General features: G+C 37.5%; 1 protein-coding gene across 3 annotated transcripts in view; it reads right to left on the bottom strand.

The window, feature by feature from the left end:
- The window catches only part of LOC139507207 (uncharacterized), a 55268-nt gene extending 41703 nt beyond the window's left edge, over positions 1–13565 (bottom strand). For 2 of the 3 annotated variants that reach the window (XM_071295678.1, XM_071295677.1), the window contains exon 1: positions 13422–13565. The gene's annotated coding sequence lies outside the window, so the exon portion shown is untranslated. The remainder of the gene's footprint in view (positions 1–13421) is intronic. The other variant, XM_071295679.1, reaches the window with a different exon arrangement.
- Between the last annotated feature and the right edge of the window lie 7077 nt (positions 13566–20642).

Raw genomic sequence — 20642 nt, 5'->3', positions numbered from 1 at the left:
CAATTGCAAATACACATGTAGTTACTATGAAAGTACTTTAATTCTTGGGTATCAATTTTCGTGGTTTGAGCAAAATTAAAATGCTCGTGGGTTCTTAAATTCGTGGATTTTAGTTTTCTAAAATAAAGATATTGAAAAATGGAAGCCATTAGAAACGAAGATATAAATTGTCTGGATGAAATGAAACTGCAAAGTAAACCTTTAAATTGTTGACCAGTGTAAATTGTAGTGATCACCCTAATTAACTCTAGATCGAGTGATCAACAGATTAAAGACCATCAAAAGTGTTAATAAGGCCATAAACATGTCGCCTAAAGAGAACAGTTACATAAACAAATGCTATAAAATTACTTTGAATTGTAAAATTAATTCTTATAGAAAGCAAGCCCAGCATGAAATGATTATTTCCCATACGTACGAGAATTATTAGGATATAGATGAACACTTTATCATAGTGTATCATTACCGAAATCAAACTTTCATGGATCAAAATTATTTTATTATGAAAATTAAAAGATCAAAAGTTGTACAGTTTAGGTTTTTAAAGATTGAATGGGTATATATAATCCTGCCTGCAGTTGAAGTTCATAGTGCGTTTGCCCTGTGGCTACTATTACAGTTGTCTCAGATTTTGCATATTCGATATATTCTCTAGATCAAATCGCCGGGTAGTCAAACCTTAATATGAGGATCTTTCCATGTCTTGATTTGGACAATGACTGTTTTATTTCGTTTGACACTTAAACTCGTGGATAAAGCCATCCACGAAAACCACGAAAATTGGTTCCCCACGAATAAAAGTAATTTCACAGTATATTGGTTCCTCTCGCGTTGCCAGGTTCTTACATTCTTCCAGATCTTCCTCTCGCCTTTCATCATTTTGTGTTTTTTTTTTATTTTCTTCGACTTCATCCTTTCAGTTTTCCAATAAACCAGATCCTCTGGCGCCAAAAAATCTCTTCATATACAGAAATTGTTGTGCTGTAAATTGAACTCGTTCATTTGCCCCATTATTTCATGTTACCAGTATATGTGTTATTGCTCTTGTTAGTGTTTTAAATTTTCCCCAGATTTCTTTCCTACTGTTGTAGAGGTAACCTTTTCTACTCCATAGCATCTCTTTAACTATTCCTTAACATTCTGAAGTCCACTCTCAGATCAATGTTCTTATACTGTCTGCGTTTACTCTGACTTCGTGTTCTTTCTCTTTTCCCAGATGTAATCAACCAAAAATCTCTCCTTTCCTACGAAGTAAATAATGGACGTCACTGCTCTCAACTTTTCCTGCTAATTTTGCTTCTAAGATGTTTTCCATGACATCATCATCGAAAGCTTTCCATATCACTTTGTTTGCATTAGTTGGCTACTTAATATTTTCCTTCCTTAACATTTCTCTTCTAACTGTTGGTTTTATCAGATTTATCTATTCTCCTTCCGTGAGGTGTTATATCTCTGTAAGCTGATTTGTGTGCGATCCCAACCCCAATTCGCATGAAGGTTATGCTCACTGTGGTTTGCTTTCTGAATGGTCTGACCAGATATATCTGTGCGTTGGCACACATTTCATTCTACTTTGATGGATCTTCAAATATCAAGCATTCATGCAATATCGAAATATGGTTATGTGATGGATGTACAAACCAAGCTTCGATATCAAATCGAAATCGATTCGACTTTGTCGATATCGTCGACATCTGGCATATCTGAGTTTGTCTTATGAAAATTGTTGATATTTACATCCGGGTATGTTTGTTTGTGTCATGGATGTTTGAAGCAAAATCGATATCGATACGATATCATGTCAACATTGCCTATATCGAAGATATTGATTTATTGTTACATCTTCGACAGGATTGACTCACATGCATCATCTAATCAGGTAAACTTTGTGCTATTCAATTGTATATGTATCTGGTGAGGTTCAAAGCATTTCGGCATACAGATTTTTTTTCACGAATTAAAGCTTTGCCGTAGGGACTTTTCTTTGAACTAAAGAAGGGAGATGGTAGGGTCACCAAACCCAAAATTTGGACCTCAATTAAAAAAGTTCCGTAACTTTGCCCACCTGGGTCTTTGGGTCCAGGTAACCTTAGGCAATTGCCTATCGAGTTTACCTAGTTTGGACAAAAGTTTTGTCGTAGGGACTATGCTATGACTTAAAGAAGGGGGTCGTAAGGTCACCCGACCCCAACTTTGTTCACAATAAAACAAAATCCGTAACTTTACCCACCTGTGTCTTTGGATCAATGCAACCTTGGGCAATTGGGTATTGAGTGTACCCAGTGTTGACAAAAGCTTTGCCGAAGGGACTTTGCTTTGAAATAAAGAAGGGAGGTGGTAGCTAGAGTCACCCGACACCAACTTTGGACCTAAAAAAAAGTTCCGTAACTTTACTAACTTTGGTCTTTGAATCCAGGCAACCTTAGGCAAGTGTCTATCAATTGTACCTAGTGGGGACAAAATCTTTGCCGTAGGGTATTATTTTATGAATTGCAGAAGGGGATGGTAGGGTCACCCTACCCAAAGTATGGACCTCAATTAAAAAAGTTCCGTAACTTTACCGTCCTGGGTCTTTAGGTCCAGGGAACCTTAGGCTGGGCCTATCAATTGTACTTATTAGCAACAAAATCTTTGCCGTAGAGATTTTTTTCGATGAATTAAAGAAGGCGGATGGTAGGGTCACCCTACCCCAACTTTGGACCTCAATTTAGAAAGTTCCGTAACTTTATACACCTGGGTCTTTGGGCCCAGGAAACCTTGGGCAAGTGTCTATCATTTGTACTTAGTCGGGACATAATCTTTGCCGTAGGGATTTTTTTATGAATTAAAGAAGGGGGATGGTAGCATCACCCGACCCAACTATGGACCTATATTAAAAAAGTTCCGTTACTCTACCAACCTGGTTCTTTTGGGTCCAGGCAAACTCAGGCAAGTGCCTCACTTTTGTACCTAGTGGACAAAAAAGCTTTGCCAAAAAAAAAATTTTATGAATTAAAAAAGGGGGATGGTAGGGTCACCCTACCCCAACTTTGGACCTCAAAAAAAATTGTTCCGTAACTTTACCCACCTGGGTATTTGGACCTAGGCAAGCTTAGGCAAGTGCCTATCATTTGAAACCTAGTGGGCAAAAAAGCTTTGCCGTAGGGAAAATTTTATGAACGAAAGAAGGGGGATGGTAGGGTCACCCTACCCCAACTTTGAACCTATAAAAAAAGTTCCGTAACTTTACCCACCTGGGTATTTGAGCCAAGGCAAGCTTAGGCAAGTGCCTATCATTTGTACCTAGTGGGCAAAACAGCTTTGCCGTAGGGAAAATTTTATGAACGAAAAAAGGGGGATGGTAGGGTCACCCTACCGCAACTGTGGACCTAAAAAAAAAAAGTTCCGTAACTTTACCCACCTAGGTATTTGGACCCAGGCAAGCTTACCGAGTGCCTATCATTGGTAGCTATTTGGCAAAAAAGCTTTGCCGTAGGGAAAATTTTATGAACGAAAGAAGGGGGATGGTAGGGTCACCCTACCCCAACTTTGGACCAAAAAAAAGTTCCGTAACTTTACCCACCTGGGTATTTGGGCCCAGGCAAGCTACGGCAAGTGCCTATCATTTGTAGCTAGTGGGCAAAAAAGTTTTGCCGTAGGAAAAATTTTATGAACGAAAGAAGGGGGATGGTAGGGTCACCCTACCCCAACTTTGGACCTAAAAAAAATTGTTCCGTAACTTTACCCACCTGGGTATTTGGGCCCAGGCAAGCTTAGGCAAGTGCCTATCATTTGTTCCTAGTGGTCAAAAAAGCTTTGCCGTAGGGAAAATTTTATGAACGAAAGAAGGGGGATGGTAGGGTCACCCTACCCCAACTTTGAACCTAAAAAAAAAAAAGTTCCGTATTTTTACCCACCTGGGTATCTGGGCCAAGGCAAGCTTAGGCAAGTGCCTATCAATTGTTCCTAGTGGGCAAAAAAACTTTGCCGTAGGAAAAATTTTATGAACGAAAGAAGGGGGGTGGTAGGGTCACTCTACCCCAACTTTGGACTAAAAAAAAAAGTTCCGTAACTTTACCCACCTGGGTATTTGGGCCCAGGCAAGCTTAGGCAAGTGCCTATTATTTGTACCTAGTGGGCAAAAAAGCTTTGCCGTAGGGAAAATTTAATGAACGAAAGAAGGGGGATGGTAGGGTCACCCTACCCCAACTTTGGACCTAAAAAAAAATAGTTCCGTTACTTTACCCACCTGGGCATTTGGGCCCAGGCAAGCTTAGGCAAGTGCCTATGATTTGTACCTAGTGGGCAAAACAGCTTTGCCGTAGGGAAAATTTTATGAACGAAAGAAGGGGGATGGTAGGGTCACCCTACCCCAACTTTGAACCTAAAAAAAAAAAAGTTCCGTAACTTGACCCACCTGGGTGTTCGGGCCCAGACAAGCTTATGCAAGAGCCTGTCATTCGTACCTAGTGGGCAAAATAGCTTTGCCGTAGGGAAAATTGTATGAACGAAAGAAGGGGGATGGTAGGGTCACCCTACCCCAACTTTGGAACTAAAACAAAAAGTTCCGTAACTTTACCAGCCTGAGTATTTGGGCCCAGGCAAGCTTAGGCAAGTGCCTATCATTTGTACCTAGTGGGCAAAAAAGCTTGCCGTAGGGAAAATTTTAAGAACGAAAGAAGGGGGTGGTAGGGTCACTCTACCCCAATAGTGGACCTCAAAAAAAAAAAGTTCCGTAACTTTTACCACCTGGGTATTTGGGCCAGGGCAAGCTACGGCAAGTGCCTATCATTTGTCCCTAGTGGGCAAAAAAGCTTTGCCGTAGGGAAAATTTTATAAACGAATTCGAAAGAAGGAGGATGGTAGGGTCACCCTACCCCAACTTTGAACCTAAAAATAAAAAGTTCCGTAACTTTACCCACCTGGGTATTTGGGCCCAGGCAAGCTTAGGCAATTGTCTATCATTTGTTTCTAGTGGGCAAAAAAGCTTTGCCGTAGGGAAAATTTTATGAACGAAAGAAGGGGGATGGTAGGGTCACTCTTCCCCAACTTTGGACCTAAAAAAAAAAAGTTCCGTAACTTTACCCACCTGGGTATTTGGGCCGAAGCAAGCTTAGGCAAGTGCCTATTATTCGTACCTAGTGGGCAAAACAGCTTTGCCGTAGGGAAAATTTTATGAACGAAAGAAGGGGGATGGTAGGGTCACCCTACCCCAATAGTGGACCTAAAAAAAAAAGTTCCGTAGCTTTAACCACCTGGGTATTTGGGTCCAGGCAAGCTACGGCAAGTGCCTATCATTTGTTCCTAGTTGGCAAAAAAGCTTTGCCGTAGGGAAAATTTTATGAACGAAAGAAGGGGGATGGTAGGGTCACCCTACCCCAACTTTGAACCTAAAAAAAAGAAGTTCCGTAACTTTACCCACCTGAGTATTTGGGCCCAGGCAAGCTTAGGCAAGTGCCTATCATTTGTTCCTAGTGGGCAAAAAAGCTTTGCCGTAGGAAAAATTGTGTGAACGAAAGAAGGGGGATGGTAGGGTCACCCTACCCCAACTTTGGACCTCAAAATAAAAAGTTCCGTAACTTTACCCACCTGGGTATTTGGGCCAAGGCAAGCTTAGGCAAGTGCCTATCATTTGTACCTAATGGGCAAAAAAGCTTTGCCGTAGGGAAAATTTTATGAACGAAAGAAGGGGTATGGTTGGGTCACCATATCCCAACTTTGGCCTAAAAAAAAAAAAGTTCCGTAACTTTACCAACCTGGGTATTTGGACCTAGGCAAGCTTAGGCAAGTGCCTATCATTTGAAACCTAGTGGGCAAAAAAGCTTTGCCGTAGGGAAAATTTTATGAACGAAAGAAGGGGGATGGTAGGGTCACCCTACCCCAACTTTGAACCTATAAAAAAAGTTCCGTAACTTTACCCACCTGGGTATTTGAGCCAAGGCAAGCTTAGGCAAGTGCCTATCATTTGTACCTAGTGGGCAAAACAGCTTTGCCGTAGGGAAAATTTTATGAACGAAAAAAGGGGGATGGTAGGGTCACCCTACCGCAACTGTGGACCTAAAAAAAAAAAGTTCCGTAACTTTACCCACCTAGGTATTTGGACCCAGGCAAGCTTACCGAGTGCCTATCATTGGTAGCTATTTGGCAAAAAAGCTTTGCCGTAGGGAAAATTTTATGAACGAAAGAAGGGGGATGGTAGGGTCACCCTACCCCAACTTTGGACCAAAAAAAAGTTCCGTAACTTTACCCACCTGGGTATTTGGGCCCAGGCAAGCTACGGCAAGTGCCTATCATTTGTAGCTAGTGGGCAAAAAAGTTTTGCCGTAGGAAAAATTTTATGAACGAAAGAAGGGGGATGGTAGGGTCACCCTACCCCAACTTTGGACCTAAAAAAAATTGTTCCGTAACTTTACCCACCTGGGTATTTGGGCCCAGGCAAGCTTAGGCAAGTGCCTATCATTTGTTCCTAGTGGTCAAAAAAGCTTTGCCGTAGGGAAAATTTTATGAACGAAAGAAGGGGGATGGTAGGGTCACCCTACCCCAACTTTGAACCTAAAAAAAAAAAAGTTCCGTATTTTTACCCACCTGGGTATCTGGGCCAAGGCAAGCTTAGGCAAGTGCCTATCAATTGTTCCTAGTGGGCAAAAAAACTTTGCCGTAGGAAAAATTTTATGAACGAAAGAAGGGGGGTGGTAGGGTCACTCTACCCCAACTTTGGACTAAAAAAAAAAGTTCCGTAACTTTACCCACCTGGGTATTTGGGCCCAGGCAAGCTTAGGCAAGTGCCTATTATTTGTACCTAGTGGGCAAAAAAGCTTTGCCGTAGGGAAAATTTAATGAACGAAAGAAGGGGGATGGTAGGGTCACCCTACCCCAACTTTGGACCTAAAAAAAATAGTTCCGTTACTTTACCCACCTGGGCATTTGGGCCCAGGCAAGCTTAGGCAAGTGCCTATGATTTGTACCTAGTGGGCAAAACAGCTTTGCCGTAGGGAAAATTTTATGAACGAAAGAAGGGGGATGGTAGGGTCACCCTACCCCAACTTTGAACCTAAAAAAAAAAAAGTTCCGTAACTTGACCCACCTGGGTGTTCGGGCCCAGACAAGCTTATGCAAGAGCCTGTCATTCGTACCTAGTGGGCAAAATAGCTTTGCCGTAGGGAAAATTGTATGAACGAAAGAAGGGGGATGGTAGGGTCACCCTACCCCAACTTTGGAACTAAAACAAAAAGTTCCGTAACTTTACCAGCCTGAGTATTTGGGCCCAGGCAAGCTTAGGCAAGTGCCTATCATTTGTACCTAGTGGGCAAAAAAGCTTGCCGTAGGGAAAATTTTAAGAACGAAAGAAGGGGGTGGTAGGGTCACTCTACCCCAATAGTGGACCTCAAAAAAAAAAAGTTCCGTAACTTTTACCACCTGGGTATTTGGGCCAGGGCAAGCTACGGCAAGTGCCTATCATTTGTCCCTAGTGGGCAAAAAAGCTTTGCCGTAGGGAAAATTTTATAAACGAATTCGAAAGAAGGAGGATGGTAGGGTCACCCTACCCCAACTTTGAACCTAAAAATAAAAAGTTCCGTAACTTTACCCACCTGGGTATTTGGGCCCAGGCAAGCTTAGGCAATTGTCTATCATTTGTTTCTAGTGGGCAAAAAAGCTTTGCCGTAGGGAAAATTTTATGAACGAAAGAAGGGGGATGGTAGGGTCACTCTTCCCCAACTTTGGACCTAAAAAAAAAAAGTTCCGTAACTTTACCCACCTGGGTATTTGGGCCGAAGCAAGCTTAGGCAAGTGCCTATTATTCGTACCTAGTGGGCAAAACAGCTTTGCCGTAGGGAAAATTTTATGAACGAAAGAAGGGGGATGGTAGGGTCACCCTACCCCAATAGTGGACCTAAAAAAAAAAGTTCCGTAGCTTTAACCACCTGGGTATTTGGGTCCAGGCAAGCTACGGCAAGTGCCTATCATTTGTTCCTAGTTGGCAAAAAAGCTTTGCCGTAGGGAAAATTTTATGAACGAAAGAAGGGGGATGGTAGGGTCACCCTACCCCAACTTTGAACCTAAAAAAAAGAAGTTCCGTAACTTTACCCACCTGAGTATTTGGGCCCAGGCAAGCTTAGGCAAGTGCCTATCATTTGTTCCTAGTGGGCAAAAAAGCTTTGCCGTAGGAAAAATTGTGTGAACGAAAGAAGGGGGATGGTAGGGTCACCCTACCCCAACTTTGGACCTCAAAATAAAAAGTTCCGTAACTTTACCCACCTGGGTATTTGGGCCAAGGCAAGCTTAGGCAAGTGCCTATCATTTGTACCTAATGGGCAAAAAAGCTTTGCCGTAGGGAAAATTTTATGAACGAAAGAAGGGGTATGGTTGGGTCACCATATCCCAACTTTGGCCTAAAAAAAAAAAAGTTCCGTAACTTTACCAACCTGGGTATTTGGGCCCAGCAAGCTTAGGCAAGTGCCTATCATATGTAGCTAGTGGGCAAAAAAGCGTTGCCGTAGGGAAAATTTTATGAACGAAAGAAGGGGGATGGTAGGGTCACCCTACCCCAACTTTGGACCTAAAAAAAACGTTCCGTAACTTTACCCACCTGGGTATTTGGGCCCAGGCAAGCTTAGGCAAGTGCCTATCATTTGTACCTAGTGGGCAAAAAAGCTTTGCCGTAGGGAAAATTTTATGAACGAAAGAAGGGGGATGGTAGGGTCACCCTACCCCAACTGTGGACCTAAAAAAAACGTTCCGTAACCTTACCCACCTGGGTATTTGGGCCCAGGCAAGTTTAGGCAAGTGCCTATCATTTGTACCTAGTGGGCAAAAAAGCTTTGCCGTAAGGAAAATTTTATGGACGAAAGAAGGGGGATGGGAGGGTCATCCTACCCTAACTTTGGACCTCAAAAAAAAAAGTTCCGTAACTTTACCCACCAGCTGGGTATTTGGGCCCAGGCAAGCTTAGGCAATTGTCTATCGAGTGTACCTAGTGTGGTTAAAAGCTTTGCCGTAGGGACTTGGCTATGAATTAAAGAAGTGGGAGGGTAGGGTCACCCGACCCCAACTTTGGACCTCCGAAAAAAAAAATCCGTAACTTTACCCACCTGGATCTTTGGGCCCAGGCAAGCTTAGACAATTGCCTATGGAGTGTACTTAGTGTGGTTAAAAGCTTTGCCGTAGGGATTTGGCTGTGAATGAAAGAAGGGGAAGGGTAGGGTCACCCGACCCCAACTTTGGACCTCCGAAAAAAAAATTCCGTAACTTTACCCACCTGCATCTTTGGGCCCAGGCAAACTTAGACAATTGCCTATCGAGTGTTCCTAGTGTGGTTAAAAGCTTTGCCGTAGGGACTTGGCTATGAATTAAAGAAGGGGGGTTACCCGACCCCAACTTTGGACCTCCGAAAAAAAATTCTGTAACTATACCCACCTGGATCTTTGGGCCCAGGCAAGCTTAGACAATTGCCTATCGAGTGTACGTAGTGTGGTTAAAAGTTTTGCCGTAGGGACTTGGCTATGAATTAAAGAAGGGAGAGGGTGTGGTCACCCGACCCCATCTTTGGACCTCCGAAAAAAAAATTCCGTAACTTTACCCACCTGGATCTTTAGGCCCAGGCAAGCTTAGGCAATTGACTATCGAATGTACCTAGTGTGGTTAAAAGCTTTGCCGTAGGGACTTGGCTATGAATTAAAGAAGGGGTAGGGTAGGGTCACCCGACCATAACTTTGGACCTCCGAAAAAAAAATCCGTAACTTTACCCACCTGGATCTTTGGCTTCAGGCAACCTTAGTCAAGTGTTTATCATTTGTGTATAGTGGGGACAAAAGCTTTACCGTAGCTATTTTTTTTTATGAATTAAAGAAGGGGGATGGTAAGGTCACCCTACCCCATCCGGGTCTTTGCCGTACGGAAATGTTTATGGATTAAAGTTATTTTACATAGGTTTGATTCTAAATAAATTGTTGTCTAGATTAACCAAAATATTTAGGTCAAATCGTTTTCATTCTATTTGACGTAATTCGTGTATTCGTGGGTAAAGTTCTCTTACACGTATCGCTCTTCTTATCGAAATGTAATAAATAAATTACAAGAGTGACTATTTACTTCTGAATAATTACGTGAACTAGCTATTTCTTTGGCGAAAAGTGAATATAATGGTTATCAGTTTTTCTTTTTAATCGTATAATTATATAAGATTGAAGATCTTATTGTTTTGCTACAGTAGTATAGTGTAACATGTTGTTATCAATTGTTATTATTATTATAAAGACAATAACCAATCCCTTATCAAAGAGAAAGGAGAAAGTTTTTTTTTAATTCCCGGCCTTAAAAAAAAGTTATTAAATACACAAATAAATTATTAAACTTTTCTGTTTTTAAATGGAATTGCATTTCATCTTCCTATTGGAAATTATTTGTCATCAATTTTATTTATTTGTCATCATATATATAAGTACGTGTCGTGTTATTGCAAATCTTCGGTTTTTAGGCATGATCATGTGGGTGCGTTTTCTTATTGTTCGCTGGCTTATTGTTCGCTAGCTTGATTCATCTTATTGTTCGCTGGCTTATTGTTCGCTAGCTTGAGTCTGGTATGGAAAAAAGTTAGTAGCAAAATTAACAGAAATCCCCAGACTATAGACAAGCTTGTATGTGAGAAGAATTAGAACGCCAATAACAACAACGAGATGAATTCACAGTAAAACAATACTAGAAGTTTTCCATTAATATAATTATATTACAATTATATATTGACATAATAACGAGTATCGTTTTTTTTTGGGCTTCTGTTACAAAATAAATTGTGTGGACTTAAAATAAAATCAAAGAAGTGCTCAGCAACAAATAGCATTCCTCTTTTATGTGTTGTTGCTATCATCTGGACCTAAACACAAATTTGAATCTTTTTTGGAGGTCCATTGTTATCAAAGAAGTGCGATTTAAAAGATATTATTCTTCTATGACTTGTAGTTGATTATATTTTGTATCTTAATGTACCTTAACCAGAATTAATTTAGGTCAAGTAGTTATCAAAGGTACCAGGATTATAATTTAGTACGCCAGATGCTCGTTTCGTCTACATAAGACTCATCAGTGACGCTCATATCAAAATATTTATAAATCCAAACAAGTACAAAGTTGAAGAGCATTGAAAATGACTCTTTTTTTTCATGGACAATCGTTACTATCCATTAAAAGTAAATCATTCTTTTTTACTCAGTTTGTTTCAATCTTTACCTAAATGCAAAACTTAGATGCATGGTTTTTTTTTATTAGTTGTTAGTGGCTTTGAACTAGCTGTCAGTATCTGCTAGTACTCTCAGATCAGTACTTATAGTGTCTTTTTGTTGTTGGGATATACAAGTACCCGCCCACGTCCACTCTATTTTCTTGTTAGATGTATCTATATTTGTACCCATCTGATGAGTTAAGCCTTTTACAACTGATTTTCATAGTTCGTTCGTATGTTGTTCTGTTACGCCACTGTCCCAGGTTAGAGGGAGGGTTTGTATCCCGCTAAAATGTTAAAACCCGCCGCACATTCTGTATATATGTGGCTGTGCCAAGTCAGGAGGAGCCATTATTTCAGTGGTTGTCGTTTGTTAATGTGTTATATAAAATTGAGAATGGAAATGGGGAATTCGATCGTTTGTTTGTACATAAATTAGGAATGTTTTACGTTTATAATTTCGGGGCCTTCTATAGCTGACTATGCGGTATGGGCTTTGCTCATTGTTGAAGGCCGTACTGTAGCCGTTTAGTTGTTAATTTCTGTGATGTCATTTTGTCTCTTGTGGAAAGTTGTTTCATTGGCAAGCATACCACTTTTTTTATATATATTAACCGTGCAAACTGACGAACAAACGTAGTAAACGTTTTATTCATCCCCACAAACTCAGTTTTCATAAGAGATGATAACTTTAAATGAAGAAGTTAAACTGGGTCTTGAAAGGGTAAATTTTTCTTATGAAAGTTTATATTTCTATATAAGACTGCTGATCATACTTAGAAGACAAACTACTTAGCGTGCTAAAAAGCTTGTTAAAAAAAGGAATAATTGATATAAAGTTATGTTAAACACCTACAATGAAATGCTTTAAACTGCATTTTCCATATCTGTTAGATACTTATTCATGTAAAAATGCCAAATTCTGAAAATCGATGCCAAAAATGACTCTATCATGACATATATAAGCTAACGTAATATGGCACTTATGTGTTATAGAAAGCTGACTGTTTTATTTAAAAGGTAATTAAGCTTTTTAAAACTGTGTACGGACTATAAAGTGGCACCTTGCTAAAGTTCTTCAGTAGGAAATGAACTCGAGGAATATATCATACAAATTTTCCTTCGATATTTCATTAAATAAGGGACGACATCAAAAGATCGATGAAGGATAAAAAAACTTAAATCAAATAGTTTGAGGGTGGGGGGGGGGGGGGGGGGGGGTCAACATTGCTGCAAGTTTTGTTAATCTAAAATCGATTTTACATATATCCCTATTGGTCAATCAATTTTTCCCAAATTATGTTAAGAGGGGGGGGGGGGGGGGGGGGGGGGGGGTCAGTGAAAAAACTATGTGAATTAAGTTTTTTATCCTTCATTGAACTTTTGATGTCGTCCCTAAACATTTTATTATTTAACTTACATTTTGCCATTCGTTTTTCTTACGACGAACAGAACTACTTCAATCATTCACCTCTTAGTTTCATCTTTTCCTTACTTATTTCAATCAGTTTTAAATATTGTATACTGCCTTATGATAACATGACTTTAATAACTGTTTAAATTTGTTTGCTGGGCATTACCGTAATTAAAAATTATGGATTCGGTAATTTCCGCTAAAAAACGAAGTTTACCGAATGATCTCATCATACATCAATCTCATCATACATCAATCTCATCATACAACAAAAAACGTATAATGTTGTGAGCACTTAATATAATGTTGTGAGCACTTCATATAATGTTTTGACCACTTCATATAATGTTGTGACCACTGCATATAATGTTTGGACCACTGCGTATAATGTTGTGAGCACTTAATATAATGTTGTGAGCACTTAATATAATGGTGTGAGCACTGCATATAATGGTGTGAGCACTGCATATAATGGTGTGAGCACTGCATATAATGGTGTGAGCACTGCATATAATGGTGTGAGCACTGCATATAATGCTGATCATTAACATAAGGCAGTCATGGCGTTCCATACCGCATTCGTGTCGACGTCGATACAACAAGACAGAATGATCAGTGGCTCATTATATACATGTATATATATAACTATAGTGTACAGTGGTATTCTTGAAGTGGTGAGTAAAAGTAAAGAAAATAATTTAATATCAAGTGTATATAGTTAAATAGCATAAAACTGCTTTAATTCTGTATAAAGTAACAGTAAAAATAAATGTGTTCTTTAGTGGCAGCAATCTTTATGATATATTTACTTACATTCTGACGTTTAGTCCTACTTCCTTGGCGTGTACATGTATATCTTTGTTAACATCTTAATCAGAATTTATGTATAGACACGAGAGTGTCCACTCAATATTGAAGTGTGTTTATCATGTTTATTATATATGACAGTACAGGTAAATTTATCAGACTACAATCATATTATGTATTTCGAGTGCATTTGTGTATGATAATAACCGTATATGTTATTTAGCAGAAATGAAAACACAAGGCCGAAGGGGCAAACGTACATGTAGTTTGTTCATATGTAATGTTACAACACTTCCCAGGTTAGGTGGAGGGTATGGCACCAACAAACATGTTAAACCGCACCAAATTCCGCACACGCCAGTTTAAAGTCAGGAACATGTAATTTAGTGGTAATTAAAGTTGTCGTTCGTTACTGTATTAATTATATGGGTCGTTTTCAAAAAATGTCGAATTTTCAGTACACCCATGCTAACTTTTTTTAATTCTAATGGAAATTTCAGTTGTAATGGTTTAAATGAAAGCTTGTCAGATTTGTGAATCAGAACATTAATAATAAACACACCTTACATCTATTTTGATAAGATTAAACTGCATTTAAGACCCATTTTGGGGGTATTTGTCTGCGTACAGTGTCAGAAAAACACATTTCAAATGATTTTTTTGCGATTTTCTGATCGGCTTGATATCTGCAAAAGGGACTTTTTAAGAACGTTAAATATTACTTTAACGAAAAATCGTAGCTTCTATATCATTGTATGTAACATATTATCTACAAACTAAATCGAATCTGCGTACAGGAGGTTCATGTCTTTCCTGTTACCGCTACTTAAATCAGCCGTTAAATTATTCTCCCTATGAATATTGAATCAGTCAGTGTTGATCTCAAAAGTACAAAGTAATCTTTACATTTAAAACGCCTCGTTTCTTGAACGACAGTGTAGAGAAAAGAAATTTCAAGACATTTAGTGAAAAAAATATAGCGTACTTTTTTTCATGTCTATGCTGTTACCACCAATTTTGATTAAATACACCAATGAAATATAGAGAAAAGTAAACTAACTTATGAGGGATTTACTTGATGTTGGGTTTATTTGAAAGGGTGAAAAAATGCCGAACAATATAAATTGCTATCTTAGACTTGCATTACTGGTGGTAACTTTTACAACCTTTGAAAACCAATTTTTAGAGGCATTTTTCAGTACAACCTGAAAAATTGGCAAATAATCTATCATATTACAGAATGAATATATATAGACGTTTATTCTCTTGAAAACCATCTAATTGTCTACGTAAAACAAGCTTAACATTTTATCTAAACCTTTTCTTAATAACCCAAAATTTCTTTTGAAAATGGTAACAGGATAGACAAAATAATGTACCACCGATCAAAAAATGTTTCAACATATTCTTGTATGACAGCATTAAGATTGCATCTTTTTATATGTTGTTCTTAAAGTACTGTTTGTTTTGATTTGCTTATGAAGAGGGTTGTTTGAATAAGTAACTTTTAATATTTTTTCAATTTCAAAATTCGACATTTTTTGAAAATGACCCATATCTGTTTGTTGTTCATTGTTTTGTGCAAAAATCAGGCCGTTAGTTTTTTCATTTGAATTGTGTTACCTTTGTTATATCGAGGCCTTTTGTAGCCGACTATGTGGTATGGAGTATTCCATTATTGAAGGCTGTATTGTTGTTAACATCTATGTTACTTGGTCTGTATGGTGCAGAATTGTCTCATTAGCAATCACACCCCATCTTTTTATTCTTATATTTTTACGATTGTACCTATCTGTGTGTGAAGATAAATCAGTTAAAGAAAAAGGCAAAGTGATAAAAGTCTTTGGTCATTCGGTTGGATATAAATAAGTAAAATCAAAATTAGGGAGATGCAGTATCCAACTGTCCGTTACTTTCGAAACTATAGGCCACTGTACGACCTTCAACAATGAGAAAAAAAATACATCAAAGTCAGCCATAGCAGGCTACCAAGATAAATAAGTCTTGTAATATTAATTTGCGTCTAACAAGACCGAAAATAATTCTAGTGCCTACCCTAAAGATTGTCATTTTTAAGCGTAAACTGTTGACGTTAGCGAAAATCTTTTGAAGCAAAAAACGTCACAACAAACGCACATGCGCTATACTAGATTCAAAGTTCTCCCTATTTTGTGTATAGTATTCCTAATAAATATCATGACACTTTAACCTATTTTAACCTATTTTACGTGGTTTTGTTTATATCAATACGATATCACAATATAGTTAAAGTAGTATATAATTATGTAATGCCCCTCTTCTCTTTTTTTTCGCGGCTTAACAAGTTAATTCAAAGTAAGTCTTCGAAAGGTTATTATACTTAGGCCATATAAACGAATGAAAGAACGCCTACAATGTAAGATTAAACGAACCCTTTGTAACGTGGTGTAACTAATTTGTATCGGCAAATATGATTTGTAGTATTTACATTTTTGTTGTCGATTGTCGTCTTATTGAACATTCATTTTGTATTCCTTCCTAGTCATGCATGTTGTGAATTAAAAAAAATGACGACCAGTTACAGTGTCTAAAATTAAGAGTGCGATCCATTTATTATACATTTATGAGGCAATCAAGTTTCCAAATTATACTGTTTACTATAAAAATCAATTTTACAATCCTTGCTACTCTAAGTTTTAACCTCAAACTAATTGCAACAGAAAATGATTTAGGTCTAATCTATAGCATAAAGCCCTAAATACACACAGAAAAAGTCACATAAAATCTAACTTGAGGAAAACTCAAAATCAGCATTTTTAATTTCCTATGGAAATTAACATTGGAAGGGGAGATAACTCCGCAAAAAATGAGTCTTTTTTTCTGTCAATTTTTGGTTGATTTTCTTTTTTTTTGTGTGTAAAGTATGATACTTTGATGAGGTTACAAGTTCGCATTTGACTATCATGACTATATTATATAATCTTCTGCTCATGAAATTTACAAAACCGAAGTGTTATGAGTATTTTTATTTTCTTTGTGCATTTTTCATTAGAGAAATTGCTAATTTGTAGCTTTGTGACCATTATGAAAACAATAATGTGAACATTTTGTATTGTTTATATCTGTATATTATATTTGTTTAGCATCTACCTTTGTTTAAAGAAACTTTAAACCACAAAAAGAAGAATATATATGCTTAATTATTTTTCATCAAATTTGAGATTCTTATAATTACCTTGACATGTTGAAAAATTCAATAAATGGTCAACTAATGAATTATTAAATCTTGATTGTAGCTTTATAAAAGATATGAAAACACCTTTACATGTATTTGTTATACTCTAAAGACGGCTAAAATATCAAGAACCATTATATTCTGTTGAATGATAAAGTTATAATTTTGTATCAATTTTTATTGATATTTGTGCAAATTTCCATAGGAATTTTAAATCCGGATTTTTTTAGAATTCCTCAAGTAAGAATTTATGGGACTTTTTTCTGTGTATAATTGGGGTATAATGCTAGAGATTGAAACTCAAAACTCTTCTGTTGCAATTGCTTTAAGGTAAAGGTCAACTTTATGCTAGATTGACTGGACTACCAGTATATTATAAAATATGTTTTAACAATCAATAAAGTAATGATACTTTACATTGTAATGCGTTGTATACAACTGATCAGAGACTTCATTTCGAACAAAAGAAAAACAAACCATGCAAGACTGGTGTATTTATAGATTAAATGTATTTATGATTTCTTGGCTACCGATACTATTTATTTTTAAACTAAAGCAGGTAATCGCTTGTTTTCACAAGTAAACAGAAATTTAATGGCGTTGACAAGGTTCGCAGTAAAAAAGGAAAGCAGGTGCTTCTGTCAATGTATGCTATTTATGTAAAGAAAATCATGATAACGGATTGTGCAAGATTCGAAAGAACAACATAACTAAACATTATTGATTGATTGATTGTTGGTTGCTTAACGTCCAGTGGCAAATATTTCATGCATATTCAGACGGGAACAAGTTCACAATAAATACAATAGGTAGGTCTTGCCACAAAAGAGACCATAAGGGATGATGACCGGGGAAATTTCAACTGCCACTGGAAAATGAGGAAATATTGGATAGGGACAGAAATTTTGCCTTACAACAGGCCACCTACGGGCCATCAAAGAGTTGTTGTAAGGGTTCTTAAAGTGTAAAGAGCGTGGCACTCGTTTTACACGAGACATCGGATTTTACGTCCCCATTCTGACCGGACGTGACTGCGAACTTAATACATCCCGCACAGCCAAACGGACGCCCCACTTCGGCAATCGTTTTACTGCCGGTCGGGAGATGACCAAGTGACCATATTTCTATTCCCCAGTCACCCTTGGGGTTAATTAAAAATGAAGAAGAAACTGAAACTATCAGCCATGATGCGTTGGAGAAGAGTTCAAAAGGGGTAGTAACAAACAGCAGAAAAAAGAACCTCAGCGAGACATTACAATAACAGAATTGCCGTTGCAAGTAATTAACTCATACCGCACTAATCTGTGCGTAGTCATTAAACTGTTTGCATCAAAAGGAGGACACTTGCTTTTAAGCGACGAAGCACATGAACAGTCCTTCCAAACCATTGAGGTTTACGAGAATGAGATAAACGTAAAGAGTGAAACGAGAAATATCGAAGTCTTTGACATCACAGAAATTAAGAAAAGCGAGTTTATCTTGTCATTTGCTGATGAGACGTTCCTTAAACGGATGGATTCCAAAGGATCTTTTCGGAAGTTTCTTGACTTTTCTCCTTTACTTCCAAGGGCTCTTCATATAACGACATCTGGACATCTTCTAGTAGGCGTTCGTGAAAAAGGTGAGGCTTTCCTTGTGAAGTCAAAAAGCTGTAGACAACTAATTGTAATGGACTTAAAAGAGAAAACAATACATACATATCAGTTCGGCAAAAAAGAAAAAGGCTGTTTTCAGTGTTTTTTCCCATAGCAACGTCTTGAAAAGATGATATTTTCTTGATTGATACAGAAACAAGTGAAGGTCACGGATTAATTGCTGCACTGAGTTATCCAAAAAATAAAATGGAGGGGCAGTGGAAACAATAATTAAAACTAACTTCCGATCGTTTTTCTCCAGGAGACATTATAATAACAAATACAGATACTATAATTGTAACCGTCCTTTATAACGAGTTGATTCATATTCTTAATATCAGTGGATTGGTAACGAGTTATATAAATACCGGATAACAAGGGATATCATTTCCCCATATGATTTGTCTAGGAGTAGAAGGGGCTATTGTGGATAGGGTGTACAACTCAAGAAGATTCATCAGATCGTGCAATGTTATATGGGGTAAAATATTAGGAAATTTAGAAACAAATCGTCTTGTTTCCGTTTGTATACGATATGGTTGGCTGGTACTGTAATCAAGTTTAAATTCCGTAGATTTATCGCTAAATAAAAAAAAAAAAAGAGTCTTCATAATATATAATAATGTGGTTTTTTTTCATTTCTGGGCCTTTTATAGCTGACTATGCCGTATGGGCTTTGAGGACTGTTCGATGACTTATTATAGTTATTATTTTCTGTGCTAATTGGTCGCTTGTGGAGAGTTATTTTATTAGCGATCATACCACATCTTCCTATTGTCGAGCCTGTGACTTTTGTCACAAAGGCAAGACGCAGCGATCGTACATTCCGTTGTTGTAGTCGTCTTCGTCGTCGGCGTCGTCGACAATAGTTTCTCTGTGGATTCAGTTTTTGAAATTTTAACAACTCTACTGGATTTCTACCAAATTCGGACAGAATAAAATTGAGAAAGGAAATGGGGAATGTGTCAAAGCGACAACAACCCGACCAAAAAGCTTGTTAATGATCATAAGATAGTATCCAGAAGTTAACTTTGTAAAACAAGAGTCCTGTTTATTCGTATTTTACTAATAAAGGGACTTAGTTTTTCTTCCAGTTAACATACAGTTTGAAATTAAAAATTTTAAAACATTTACTTCATTCATAAACCGTCCTTGAATTTTACCAAACTTGGACATATTTTTTTTAGCTTTTACAACTAAAAGATAGAATCTATAGTAGAAAAATTTTAAGCACTTTCCCACTTTTTTTTCTGCGGACCCTTACGATTTTTTTTTATATTATGAATGACTTTGAAATAACCCCCAAAAAATGGCAAATCTTTGTATTCATGTTTTTTTCATTTTAATTAATTTGGTTGCCGAGGAAGATTTGAATACACATGTATTTTCCTACCATCAAATTTTCTCCAATAACTTGCACAGGAAAGATAACTTTCATGATCAAAATTTTGTTTGAACTTCAGATAATTGAATAGTTTCCCATCAGTATCATTTCTTTTACTCAGTACATGTCAGTACATGATATAATTCTCATGTATCAATCTGCTATAGATAAACAGGAAACACGTCGTCGTGTGAATCTTATAATGATGGCTATAGTGTTATAAGTTAAAATCAAAATTTAAAACAGGAATATCATAAATATTTGACTGAGACATAAAAAGTTGTATATGAATCGAATTTATGTACTTGAAGACTAGGTGTTATTATTTGTGTGATTGTCTTTTTTATAATAGACAAAATTATGCAAATTAGATGAATAATCCCTTTTCTGGAGATAGAACACTACAAATACTGTTGTTTTAGAAATGTTTCCTTATACATTGTATTTCTATTGTAGATAGACCATAGATTTTTAACGGTGTAATATCCCCAATTCTGGACTTCCACTGCTCGATTTGCTAATTATATATATATAATTCGTCTGAATAACAACGCAACAATATAAATCTGTAAATTTGCGTAAGGTTCTTCCATGGCCGGGATTCAAACTCATGTTACTAGGATATCGTGGCACCAAATCGCCTTGCACTATGCACGGCGCGCTAGACCACTCGACCACATAGGCTAGATAAAAATCAAGCTTTCGGTGGCCGGGTGTTACCTTTACTCGTCAGTTTTTATCTAGCGTCATAACACAGTACATGCAGATGGAATATTACTGATCAGATGAATTATCTATCGGAGAGGATCTTACAAATATATAATTGCTCTTAGATTGAGTTCAAACCATGCAAGCAATTTAAGCATAGATATACTAAATTAATTTTATAACAATTATTCTACAGCAACAATACATGAAAACTAGTGGAGATACAACACTATAAAATATTTGTGTACTCTTTGAACTAGCTAGATGAATAAGCCAATGGGAGTGTG

This window comes from Mytilus edulis, unplaced genomic scaffold, assembly GCF_963676685.1.
Source record: "Mytilus edulis unplaced genomic scaffold, xbMytEdul2.2 SCAFFOLD_104, whole genome shotgun sequence".
NCBI classification, from domain to species: domain Eukaryota; kingdom Metazoa; phylum Mollusca; class Bivalvia; order Mytilida; family Mytilidae; genus Mytilus; species Mytilus edulis.
This window is presented reverse-complemented; position numbering and strand designations above follow the sequence as displayed.